Genomic DNA, 13361 nt, shown 5'->3' with positions numbered 1-13361 from the left:
TTGGTGTTTTGTTCAGGAAATTTTTTCCAGTGCCCATGTGTTCCAGATGCTTCCCTAGTTTTTCTTCTATTAGTTTGAGTGTGTCTGGTTTGATGTGGAGATCCTTGATCCACTTGGACTTAAGCTTTGTACAGGGTGATAAGCATGGATCGATCTGCATTCTTCTACATGTTGCCCTCCAGTTGAACCAGCACCATTTGCTGAAAATGCTATCTTTTTTCCATTGGATGGTTTTGGCTCCTTTGTCAAAAATCAAGTGACCATAGGTGTGTGGGTTCATTTCTGGGTCTTCAATTCTATTCCATTGGTCTATCTGTCTGTCTCTGTACCAATACCATGCAGTTTTTATCACTATTGCTCTGTAATACTGCTTGAGTTCAGGGATAGTGATTCCCCCTGAAGTCCTCTTATTGTTGAGGATAGCTTTAGCTATCCTGGGTTTTTTGTTATTCCAGATGAATTTGCAAATTGTTCTGTCTAACTCTTTGAAGAATTGGATTGGTATTTTGATGGGGATTGCATTGAATCTGTAGATTGCTTTTGGTAAAATGGCCATTTTTACTATATTAATCCTGCCAATCCATGAGCATGGGAGATCTTTCCATCTTCTGAGGTCTTCTTCAATTTCTTTCTTCAGTGTCTTGAAGTTCTTATTGTACAGATCTTTTACTTGCTTGGTTAAAGTCACACCGAGGTACTTTATATTATTTGGGTCTATTATGAAGGGTGTCGTTTCCCTAATTTCTTTCTCGGCTTGTTTCTCTTTTGTATAGAGGAAGGCAACTGATTTATTTGAGTTAATTTTATACCCAGCCACTTTGCTGAAGTTGTTTATCAGCTTTAGTAGTTCTCTGGTGGAACTTTTGGGATCACTTAAATATACTATCATGTCGTCTGCAAATAGTGATATTTTGACCTCTTCTTTTCCGATCTGTATCCCCTTGATCTCCTTTTGTTGTCTGATTGCTCTGGCTAGAACTTCAAGAACTATATTGAATAAGTAGGGAGAGAGTGGGCAGCCTTGTCTAGTCCCTGATTTTAGTGGGATTGCTTCAAGTTTCTCTCCATTTAGTTTAATGTTAGCAACTGGTTTGCTGTATATGGCTTTTACTATGTTTAGGTATGGGCCTTGAATACCTATTCTTTCCAGGACTTTTATCATGAAGGGGTGTTGAATTTTGTCAAATGCTTTCTCAGCATCTAATGAAATGATCATGTGGTTCTGTTCTTTCAGTTTGTTTATATGATGGATCACGTTGATGGTTTTCCCTATATTAAACCATCCCTGCATGCCTGGGATGAAGCCTACTTGATCATGGTGGATGATTGTTTTGATGTGCTCTTGAATTCGGTTTGCCAGAATTTTATTGAGTATTTTTGCGTCGATATTCATAAGGGAAATTGGTCTGAAGTTCTCTTTCTTTGTTGGGTCTTTGTGTGGTTTAGGTATAAGAGTAATTGTGGCTTCATAGAAGGAATTCGGTAGGGCTCCATCTGTTTCAATTTTGTGGAATAGTTTGGATAATATTGGTATAAGGTCTTCTATGAAGGTTTGATAGAATTCTGCACTAAACCCGTCTGGACCTGGGCTCTTTTTGGTTGGGAGACCTTTAATGACTGCTTCTATTTCCTTAGGAGTTATGGGGTTGTTTAACTGGTTTATCTGTTCCTGATTTAACTTCGATACCTGGTATCTGTCTAGGAAATTGTCCATTTCCTGAAGATTTTCAAGTTTTGTTGAATATAGGTTTTTATAGTAAGATCTGATGATTTTTTGAATTTCCTCTGAATCTGTAGTTATGTCTCCCTTTTCATTTCTGATTTTGTTAATTTGGACGCACTCTCTGTGTCCTCTCGTTAGTCTGGCTAAGGGTTTATCTATCTTGTTGATTTTCTCAAAGAACCAACTTTTGGTTCTGTTGATTCTTTCTATGGTCCTTTTTGTTTCTACTTGGTTGATTTCAGCTCTGAGTTTGATTATTTCCTGCCTTCTACTCCTCCTGGGTGTATTTGCTTCTTTTTGTTCTAGAGCTTTTAGGTGTGCTGTCAAGCTGCTGACATATGCTCTTTCCTGTTTCTTTCTGCAGGCACTCAGCGCTATGAGTTTTCCTCTTAGCACAGCTTTCATTGTGTCCCATAAGTTTGGGTATGTTGTACCTTCATTTTCATTAAATTCTAAAAAGTTTTTAATTTCTTTCTTTATTTCTTCCTTGACCAGGTTATCATTGAGTAGAGCATTGTTCAATTTCCACGTATATGTGGGCATTCTTCCCTTATTGTTATTGAAGACCAGTTTTAGGCCGTGGTGGTCCGATAGCACGCATGGGATTATTTCTATCTTTCTGTACCTGTTGAGGCCCGTTTTTTGACCAATTATATGGTCAATTTTGGAGAAAGTACCATGAGGAGCTGAGAAGAAGGTATATCCTTTTGCTTTAGGATAGAATGTTCTATAAATATCCGTTAAGTCCATTTGGCTCATGACTTCTCTTAGTCTGTCTACATCTCTGTTTAATTTCTGTTTCCATGATCTGTCCATTGATGAGAGTGGGGTGTTGAAATCTCCCACTATTATTGTGTGAGGTGCAATGTGTGTTTTGAGCTTTAGTAAGGTTTCTTTTACATATGTAGGTGCCCTTGTATTTGGGGCATAGATATTTAGGATTGAGAGTTCATCTTGGTGGATTTTTCCTTTGATGAATATGAAGTGTCCTTCCTTATCTTTTTTGATGACTTTTAGTTGAAAATTGATTTTATTTGATATTAGAATGGCTACTCCAGCTTGCTTCTTCTGACCATTTGCTTGGAAAATTGTTTTCCAGCCTTTCACTCTGAGGTAATGTCTGTCTTTGTCTCTGAGGTGTGTTTCCTGTAGGCAGCAGAATGCAGGGTCCTCGTTGCGTATCCAGTTTGTTAATCTATGTCTTTTTATTGGGGAGTTGAGGCCATTGATATTGAGAGATATTAAGGTATAGTGATTATTGCTTCCCGTTATATTCATATTTGGAAGTGAGGTTATGTTTGTGTGCTTTCATTCTCTTTGTTTTGTTGCCAAGATGATTAGTTTCTTGCTTCTAGGGTATAGCTTGCCTCCTTATGTTGGGCTTTACCCTTTATTATCCTTTGTAGTGCTGGACTTGTAGAAAGATATTGTGTAAATTTGGTTTTGTCATGGAATATCTTGGTTTCTCCATCTATGTTAATTGAGAGTTTTGCAGGATACAGTAACCTGGGCTGGCATTTGTGTTCTCTTAGGGTCTGTATGACATCAGTCCAGGATCTTCTGGCCTTCATAGTTTCTGGCGAAAAGTCTGGTGTGATTCTGATAGGTCTGCCTTTGTATGTTACTTGACCTTTTTCCCTTACTGCTTTTAATATTCTTTCTTTATTTTGTGCGTTTGGTGTTTTGACAATTATGTGACGGGAGGTGTTTCTTTTCTGGTCCAATCTATTTGGAGTTCTGTAGGCTTCTTGTATGCCTATGGGTATCTCTTTTTTTAGGTTAGGGAAGTTTTCTTCTATGATTTTGTTGAAGATATTTACTGGTCCTTTGAGCTGGGAGTCTTCACTCTCTTCTATACCTATTATCCTTAGGTTTGATCTTCTCATTGAGTCCTGGATTTCCTGTATGTTTTGGACCAGTAGCTTTTTCCGCTTTACATTATCTTTGACAGTTGAGTCAATGATTTCTATGGAATCTTCTGCTCCCGAGATTCTCTCTTCCATCTCTTGAATTCTGTTGGTGAAGCTTGTATCTACAGCTCCTTGTCTTTTCTTTTGATTTTCTATGTCCAGGGTTGTTTCCATGTGTTCTTTCTTGATTGCTTCTATTTCCATTTTTAATTCCTTCAACTGTTTGATTGTGTTTTCCTGGAATTCTTTCAGGGATTTTTGCGATTCCTCTCTGTAGGCTTCTACTTGTTCTCTAAGGGAGTTCTTTATGTCTTTCTTGAAGTCCTCCAGCATCATGATCAAATATGATTTTGAAACTAGGTCTTGCTTTTCTGGTGTGTTTGGATATTCCGTGTTTGCTTTGGTGGGAGAATTGGGCTCCGATGATGCCATGTAGTCTTGGTTTCTGTTGCTTGGGTTCCTGCGCTTGCCTCTCGCCATCAGATTATCTCTAGTGTTACTTTGTTCTGCTATTTCTGACAGTGGCTAGACTGTCCTATAACCTGTGTGTCAGGAGTGCTGTAGACCTGTTTTCCTGTTTTCTTTCAGCCAGTTATGGGGACAGAGTGTTCTGCTTTCGGGCGTGTAGTTTTTCCTCTCTATAGGTCTTCAGCTCTTCCTGTGGGCCTGTGTCTTGAGTTCACCAGGCAGGTTTCTTGCAGGGGAAAAGTTGGTCCTACCTGTGGTTCCAAGGCTCAAGTTTGCTCGTGGGGTACTGCCTAAGTCCTCTCCGCTGTGGCAGCAACTGGGAAAATCTGTGCCGCTCCTTCCGGGAGCCTCCGTGCACCAGGGTTTCAGATGACGTTTGGTGTTTTCCTCTGGCGCCTGGATGTGCACAGAGTGCAGTCTCTTCTGGTTTCCCAGGCGTGTCCGCCTGTCTGAAGGTTCAGCTCTCCCTCCCACGGGATTTGGTTGCAGAGAACTGTTTATCCGGTCTGTTTCCTTCAGGTTCCGGCAGTGTCTCAGGCGCAGGGGTCCTGCCGCTCCCGGGCCCTCCCCTACGGGAACCCAGAGGCCTTATACAGTTGCCTCTTGGGCCAGGGATGTGGGCAGGGGTGGGCAGTGTTGGTGGTCTCCTCCGCTCTGCAGCCTCAGGAGTGCCCACTTGATCAGGCGGTGAGGTCTCTCTCCCACGGGGTTTGGGAGCAGAGAGCTGCTGCGGTCCGGGATCCGCCGGTGTGGGACTTCCGGTAAACACAGGAAGTGCCCGGCCTTAGAGGAATTTTGCCTCTGTGTGTCCTGAGTTCACCAGGCAGGTTTCTTGCAGGGGAAAAGTTGGTCCTACCTGCAGTTCCAAGGCTCAAGTTTGCTCGTGGGGTACTGCCTAAGTCCTCTCCGCTGTGGCAGCAACCGGGAAGATCTGCGCCGCTCTTTCCAGGAGCCTCCGTGCACCAGGGTTCCAGATGGCGTTTGGTGTTTTCCTCTGGCGCCTGGATGTGCACAGAGTGCAGTCTCTTCTGGTTTCCCAGGCGTGTCCGCCTCTCTGAAGGTTCAGCTCTCCCTCCCACGGGATTTGGGTGCAGAGAACTGTTTATCCGGTCTGTTTCCTTCAGGTTCCGGCAGTGTCTCAGGCGCAGGGGTCCTGCCGCTCCCGGGCCCTCCCCTACGGGAACCCAGAGGCCTTATACAGTTGCCTCTTGGGCCAGGGATGTGGGCAGGGGTGGGCAGTGTTGGTGGTCTCCTCCACTCTGCAGCCTCAGGAGTGCCCACCTGATCAGGCGGTGAGGTCTCTCTCCCACGGGGTTTGGGAGCAGAGAGCTGCTGCGGTCCGGGATCCACCGGTGTGGGACTTCCGGTAGTTTTTTTTTTTTTTTAACACAAACTGTTAAGTAGGAGAAATGTGACTAAAGAAAGATGGCCGGGTGGAAGCAGAGCTGGGATGTGGAGAACCCCAAAGTTTGCACAACTGTAAGGACTCTATGGGAAGAAAATACTATGTAAATGTTTTATATTTCATAATTTTATAAAATATGTTATTGGCAAGATTCCCTCTACTGCTTTAGAACAGTGGTTCTCGACCCATGGGTTGCGACCCTTTGGGGATCAAATGACCCTTTCACAGGGGTCACCTAAGACTATTGGAAAACACAGATACTTCTATTATGACTCATAACAGCAGCAAAATGACAATTATCAAGTAGCAACAAAAGTAACTTTATGGGAGTCACCACAACATGAAGAACTGTATTAAAGGGTCACACACAGCATCAGGAAGGCTGAGAGCCACTGCTTTAGAAGGAGCTGTAGGGAAGGGGCATTTATTAGCTAGGGTCACCGTGTGACCAAAGGGAATCCCAGACCACCACAAGCAGTAGCAGCAACAGGGAACTTGTGGTACATACCAGTTCTTATAGTCCAAGCCAGAATTGCTGGATCAGACATTTCTAACCTGGGCCCAAAGCCTTAGTTCCACCAGCATTGCCAGGAGACACAGGAGCTGGAAGTTTGGAGTTTACATTCTTGCTCACCCTGGCAAACCACTCACCCCTGGAGGCTCTGATTTCACCATTTTTAAAAGAAGACAACAGCAGGGCTAATCTCAAATAGTCATTATATAGATAACACATGAAAAATTAAGTTGAGTTCCCAACCTTCCTCATGAGCTTAATGAATTACATGTTAAATGTAGCCTTGAGGGGGAAGTGGAGGAAGGCAGATCTAGCAGAGGAAAATCTACCCATACAATCACAAAGGCGCTCACAGGCAATCTTAGCCCTAGCTCAAAGACCAACTGTATAGTTGATCTACTCTGGATCTGTTCTTCAAAGGCTTAGGCCTCAGTGTGGTTATACTGAGAGGCGCTACAGACCTAAGAAACAATGCCTACTGGGAAGTCTTGAGGAACAGTGAGAATCTATCCCCTCCTCTTTCTTTCTTTTACTTTCTGGTCTGTTCCTGTATATGCTCCCCCGTGAGGCATTGTGCTGCCACAGGCAGTAGGGTCAACCAAGCAAGGCTGGAAACTCTGAAACCATGAGCTCTTTCTAGGCTGATTCTCTCTGCTTTTGTCACAGTGGAATGCTCACCTAACAGAGGCCTTAAACTGGGTTTCCTTTCCTAGCATCATGTAGATGAGTCCTGTGGTGGCATCTTGTGTCACTCCTGTGATCAATACTGTCAGTATGACAGGATCTTGCATTGTTATAGGTGGCCCTAGCCTGGTTTGGGAGCTCCTGGTCCTTACTATCTTATTCAAAGGATTGTAATGAGGACTCCCTTATCTACAAAGTGGCAAGAGTACTTTGTTCAAAGAAGTGTGATATACATCAGGTCAGATACGTTATTGAGAGTCACCACAGGCCCTGTGAGTGAGGATACCCAAGGACTCGTGATTATTGTTTGTGGTTTCCTTTTATGTGATTCGATAGAAGGGGGAGAGTGAGTAGATTATTTTAATCTTGATTAGCAGATTAAGTTATGTGACCTCTTTTTCTACTGTGTATGTCTCTTCCCATGATACATCTGATTTTAACCATATTCATTGCATGCCCAAATATGTACAGGTATAAGGTAGATAGGACATCACTTACAACCAGTCTAGGCTGGATCCCACCCCCAAGGATTTGAGAAAATCTGAGTTTGATGATCATTCAAGGTAATAGAAATGTGCTCCATTGTCCAGAGAGAGACAGAGGATTGCTAAGTGCATTGGTTTGGAGTGGGGTTGTGTACACATGGTGTGTAGGCAAGGGTCTGAGGCGCCAAAAGTAATATTAGAAGAGGAATGTGTGTTTAGTTCAAGCCAAGTGGAGTCCCAGAAGACTAAGCTGTTTCCTATGTTGGATCCCCCAGAATCACAAGCCTTCAGTAAGGCACACTTGTAAGGGGCATTTTAGATTAGGTTTAACCTCTGAACTAGCCTGTGAGCAATTCTCTTAATTAGGTTTATTGAGATGGGGCCTCGCTATTCCGTGGTCTGAGGGCTAGCTAAAATAAAAATGCAGAAAGGAGCTAAGCTCAAGCAGCCATCACTCTGTTTCTTGATACAATGTGACCAGCTGCCTCTAGCTCCTGCCGTCATGGTATCTCCATCGAGATGGACTGTACCTGAAAACTGTACACACACCCCATGTAAACCTTAATTTACCCTTGTTGAATTTTCATGGCTTTTCTTCAGAGCAAGAGAAAAACTAAGACAGCCCCCTCTGACCAAATCCCCAAGAGAAGCAAGTCAGAGGAGAAAAGATTCATTCTGGCTCACGGTTTCTGAGGAGTCAGTCAATGGTTGCTTGGTTCCCATGTGCTTGGGCAAAACAGCACGGTAGCAGAACTGTGTGGTAGAGGCAGTTCCCAACAACCTGGTGAGCAGGAAGCCGTGAAAGGCGCTACAGGAAGATACCACGCAAGATACAGCTTCTAAGGACATATTGCCAGTGACCTACTTCCCATACATAGGTCCCAACTCCTATTTTTCCCCAGCTACCAATAATGCCACCATATTAGGAATCCATCAAAGGACAGATCCATTGGTTAGGCTGAGCTCTCAAGACCTAAATATCTCCAGAAATGCCTCTCGTATGCCCAGAAGTGTACCGCCATGCTGGCATCCTAACCACTTGTTAATGCCCTCACACACCTCCTTCCAGGATGGCTGACCAGTGTCCCTCTTCCTCTGAACTTGGGCCAGAAAGGTTCTAAACTGATAAAACTAAAATAGAATGAAAATAATAAAATACAATTCAGTGGTGTTTCTCCTTTGGACAGTCACACAGTGAGAGCTAAGGATCCCCTTCTGAAGGACTAGTCTCACATATCGCATACATACTAGGTTGGTATGCCATGCCATGGATTCCCTGGAGCCTGGGGCCTGGAGTTAGCAGCTCAGAGTCCTGGGGATCCTACAGGATGCTCACTCTGGAAGCAGTAAAGAAGGAAAACTGGAAAACCAGATGGGAGAGGGGGGCTGGATGCTGGTTAACCACCTGCCCATTTGGGTTGTGTAATTGACTTGTGACTTATTTTCTGAACTCAGGGTTATGCTCGGGATCATTCTTTAACTAAACACTTTTAGTTGTGAACGCTCAAGCCTGGTGGCAAGGAGTGAAATCTGGGACCGGGACTGCCTTTGACCATCTTTCCCACTGTAAAGAGTCTACAGACGTCTCTTTACACAACGGTGCTCAGTACAGAATGCTCCATCTAAAGACATTTACGACCCCCAAAGGCCCATTTAGTGGCTGAGATTACCTGGTGCAAATAAATGTCTAAATGTGGTTAAATCAGAAAAATGGACACACCAGGGACATGTGGGTGACATGTTAATTTTCAGCCTGCTTCAGCTTATCTTTGAGCTTATGAGGTTTGTGACACACTTGTGTTGGCGTCTGTCATCGGCTGCAATTTACAGCATTGCCTGGAATCCTGCTTTGGGTTGACTGGGGCAGAGAGAGATTCATGATGATAACCTTTGTGACTGTAGGCATCTGCAGCCCCACCAATGATGTTATTGGTGTGGAAATGGATTGGAAAGGGAAGAAGAGCAAAGATCTGTTCTCTGGGATGAACGGGAAGGATGAACAATGGGAAGGCCAGTGTTGGAGCATTAAAGGCAAAGAGGAGCATTAAAAGGCTGCCAATGTGGGGACTGTTGCAGGCTTGTTCTCAGCATTCTGGCCCTCTATTCCCTCAGAGCTGGGGGACAGTGCCTGAGTATAGAGCCATCAAGCCAGTCTGACCTCCGTCTCTGACAGACCAGTCTAACCAGTGTGCTCCTAGAGATGAGGTGGGTATCCATCTAAGCAAGACAGGGAGGAAGAAGACAGTGGAGACAAGAATGGCTACCCAAACAGCAGACATGAGTGTCAGCATGGCTGCCTGGATTATACGTGTGTCCCTGGTCTCGCTTTGTCCAAAATCTCCATGGGAGCTGAGGCTTGACATTCCAGGCCAAGGCCCCAGCCCCTTTCTACCTGGTCTATGGGTTGTTGTTTTAATGTGGGGAAAACACCCAGATCTGAAAGCAGAAGAAGCCGGAGATCTCTGAGGTGGGAAGAGTCTCTACCCTCTGTTTCCAGAAAGAGATCAGGAGCTTCTAGAAAAATAAAGTCAGGGCCTGGATGAGGTGCTGGCCAGCATCATGCCAGAAAGTGGCGGGACAGAGAGGCTGCGGGGCCGAATGTGTTTATGCTTCCTGGCCTTGATTGATGGGACCGCAGCAGCATAGCAGAATGTGAGCAGATTGTGCCTGGACTGGAAGACTGCAGCCATGGCCAACAGCCAACAGCCAACAGCCAGCAGAGACAGGAAGAAAGCCCCTGCCTGCCCTGCCCCTGCCCCCCACTCTGCCTCCCATCACTGTGCTTTGCCACCCAGATTTTGATTCAGATGTGAAGTGGGAAAGGCGAGGACATGTTCACTGGGTTCTGTGCATTGAACTATATGAATTTTATTAATGGATTTAATCTCAGCAAAACCTCATTTTCTAGATGCTGATAGGTACAGAGTTTGGGTAATGAGGTTTGAATACTGCGTGCGTGTTTCCCAAGATTCATGTACTGAAGCCTTGGTGCTTAGAGTAGTGCTATTGGGAGGTAGTTGAACTCAACGTAGTAGGGTCTCGTTGGAGGTCTTCATGGGGAAGTGGCTTCAGAGGGAACAGGATTTTCCACTCATGTTCCCTTTGCCCCACTCTCTCTTTTCTCTTCTTCCCTTCTCTCTTCCCTTTCCTTGCTGTTTTCTCTTCTTTCTCTTTCTTTCCTCCTTTCTTCCTTCTCTTCTCTACTTTTCTCTCTGCAGTTCTTACTAGACCTGAAACCACTGCAGACACCTTGTCTTTGAACTTCCAAGGCTACGAACAACAGAAACCTTTTCTCCTTACGAGGTTATTGCCTCAAGCATTTCACTATGGCAACACCAGTCAACTAATACAAGTGACTTGAGGGAGTAAAGTAAGATGAGGGCAGACCCACACATAGACAATCTGGATCCAAAGTGACCTTTGATCTAATAGCTCACACCTGTGACCCCGGAGATAGAACCATCAGTATGACCTGGGAGCTTATTAGACATAAAACTGCTAAGCCACGTCTGGTGGTGTACATCTGTAATTCCAACACAGGAAGGATAGGCAGGAGCAAGTTTCAAGGCTGGCCTGGGCTACATGAGACCTGACCTCAAAAGTGTCTGGTATGTGTGTGTGTGTGTGTGTATGTGTGTGCGTGTTGAAGTGGGCGTGGGAGGCAAACACCTGTGCTTTATCTCTGAGATAAATGGGGTTGGGCTATCAGTGTGTTCTCAAGTCCTCTCTGGATTCTGAGGCCACTGAAGTTTGGGAAGCACCACCTGCATCATTTCCAGTAAGTCCAGGGTCTCATTTCCTTGCAAACCTACGTGAAATTGACTACAGCTGATAGTATCTTGTTTTTGAGGGTATTGGAAGGAAATTGATGGAGAATATTGCCGTGGAGGTAAAGAGGGGCTGGATGGGAACACAGGGGCCGCCTGGGCTCCTTCCAGTTAAAGAAGAGAAGACCCACAGGCGCCAGGGAGAAACCCGGGTCTCAAACTGGCATTTTTGCTGCCCCTCGCCTTTGACCTGCTTATGCAAAATGCCTTCTTAAAGCCTCTATTAGATCGCTGGCTCCAAGGCAGGGCTCCAGCCATTAATAATGCAGACCTGCACAAAAAGCCTGGGTGCTTGTCTTACTTTAATTTTATTCTGCAATTTTCATTTACACACACACACACACACACACACACACACACACACACAGAGAGAGAGAGAGAGAGAGAGAGAGAGAGAGAGAGAGAGAGAGAGAGAGAGAGAGTCTTATACTTGAATTAACCATTCATTTTCCAGGTCTGTCTCTAGAATGTTGTAAGCCAAACTAGTTCTTCTCAGAGCTGTTCTTTGAGTCAGTCTGGGAGAAACAGTCACAGCCTTACCTGGCTCCTGGGATTGTATGACACAATGACCCTGATGCTGGTGTCCTGCCTCTCAGGACCTGACGCCTGCTGGCATCCTCTCTGCCCTCCCTTCCTAATGGGCCTCACTTCATCCAGATCTTTCTTTCTTTCTTCCTTTCTTTCTTTCTTTCTTTCTTTCTTTCTTTCTTTCTTTCTTTCTTTCTCTCTTTCTTTCTTTCTTTCATTCATTCATCTACTCATTCACTCATTCATTCCAAGACTATCCTTCCCATTTTTGCCCACATCGAATGGCTGCCTCTTCCTGCTTTCCCCTCCCTAAGGACCCTTCAGCCTACACAATACTAAACTTTCCTGCTTGTAGGTCCAAGAACACTGGGTTTTCAAGATCAGGAGCAGAGTCCCCTGTGAGCTCCCAGCCTGAGTTATCCTAAACTTCCCCAGGTGAATGGAGAAAGGGAGAACTTCTGGATAAAGCCCAGCAGGCAGTAAATGAGTTCTCACGAGACTCTATTTACACAGTGAACTTGAGGAAAGCCTGGGAGGGTATCTCTGGCTCTAGACAGGGACTGTAATGGCCACAATGACCTTGGCTGACAGGACCAGCAGGCTGTGAGCCTGGTGAAGGGCTGAGAGGGTAGAAGGAGGCATTCTGACAAGCAGAAGGCCACACCCCAAGACTGGATCTCCCTACTATAAGTCTCCAGGGTTCCTGCTCACAACATGTACAGCCTGTGAGCATTTTTGATTGGAATGAGATTAAAATCCCCACTCTGAAAGAAACCCAGCACCCCAAACTCTGAAGCCTGGGCTTAGTCAACAATCCAATTTGTGGGTGCAGCGCAGGCTGTTGCCAGGTCTAAGGGACAGGTTCTCCCCTTTGTCCTCCAAAACAGGGTCATTGAACCCAAAAGGCACCTTCAGAGAACACGTCTCCAGTGGCTACCTCTCCCTCCCCAGAGAAAAACAGTATCTGCCACACACTGTCCTGTGTTTGGATGTTCTAAACCACTAAGATTCACCCACCCCTTCCCCCCAAGTCTCCTTTAAGGTAATGAAGCTTATGATTTTAAGGAAACGAGACACTAGGCTTGTTGGAAAATGCATTGGCTAATGATTTCCCCTCTTAGGGGCTCAGACTCCCCTGGAATGATTAAGGATAAATGGTTGTTTCCTCCGAGAGTTTTCAGATAGCAGAGGATGGCGACCAGGGGTTAGCATTTTCTCCAAAGTCCCAAGTCAGACTGACTCAGAGGGTGGGTTCAGGCCACACTGAAACTGTCAAAACTACCTGAACAGAAAGCCCACAACACTGTCCAAAGGTGGCTGTGTATAAATCTCCATCTTCCCTGCTGTGACCTGGAGTGAGGGAGACTTAGTCAGGAGAGCTTTGTGGCACCGCCATTGGACTACGAATTGTGAGAACAATGATGCTAACTGCATTTGCCCCACAGGGCTTCAGTCGAGCTGGCCAGCTTTTCAGGGAGCACCAGACTGCATTTTCTAGGCTCTGAGGGCCTGAGCAGTCTCCTTTACAGCCACTCAACGGCGCCACCTTAGGAAAGCAGCCATGGTCTTCGGAAGTGCAGGGCTGGCCATAGTCCAGGGGCAAAAATAGGCAGAGAGGACGATTCAGACCTTGGCACAGGATTGCCAACTCCTGATTTAGCAGAAGCAAGAAATGTCTGTGAAAGTCAGCTTGCTGCTAAGAGCTGTCTGAAGAGTGAAGCAGGCCGCTGTCCAGTCTGTGTGGCATCAACACAAAAACCCAGCTTTCACCTCAAAGAGAATAAGAGGGGGTTTTATTCTAGAGCCAAACATGCATG

The sequence above is a fragment of the Rattus norvegicus genome, chromosome 15, assembly GCF_021556685.1.
Source record: "Rattus norvegicus strain SHRSP/BbbUtx chromosome 15, alternate assembly SHRSP_T2T, whole genome shotgun sequence".
In the NCBI taxonomy this organism is placed as follows: domain Eukaryota; kingdom Metazoa; phylum Chordata; class Mammalia; order Rodentia; family Muridae; genus Rattus; species Rattus norvegicus.
Note: the sequence above shows the minus strand (reverse complement) of the source record.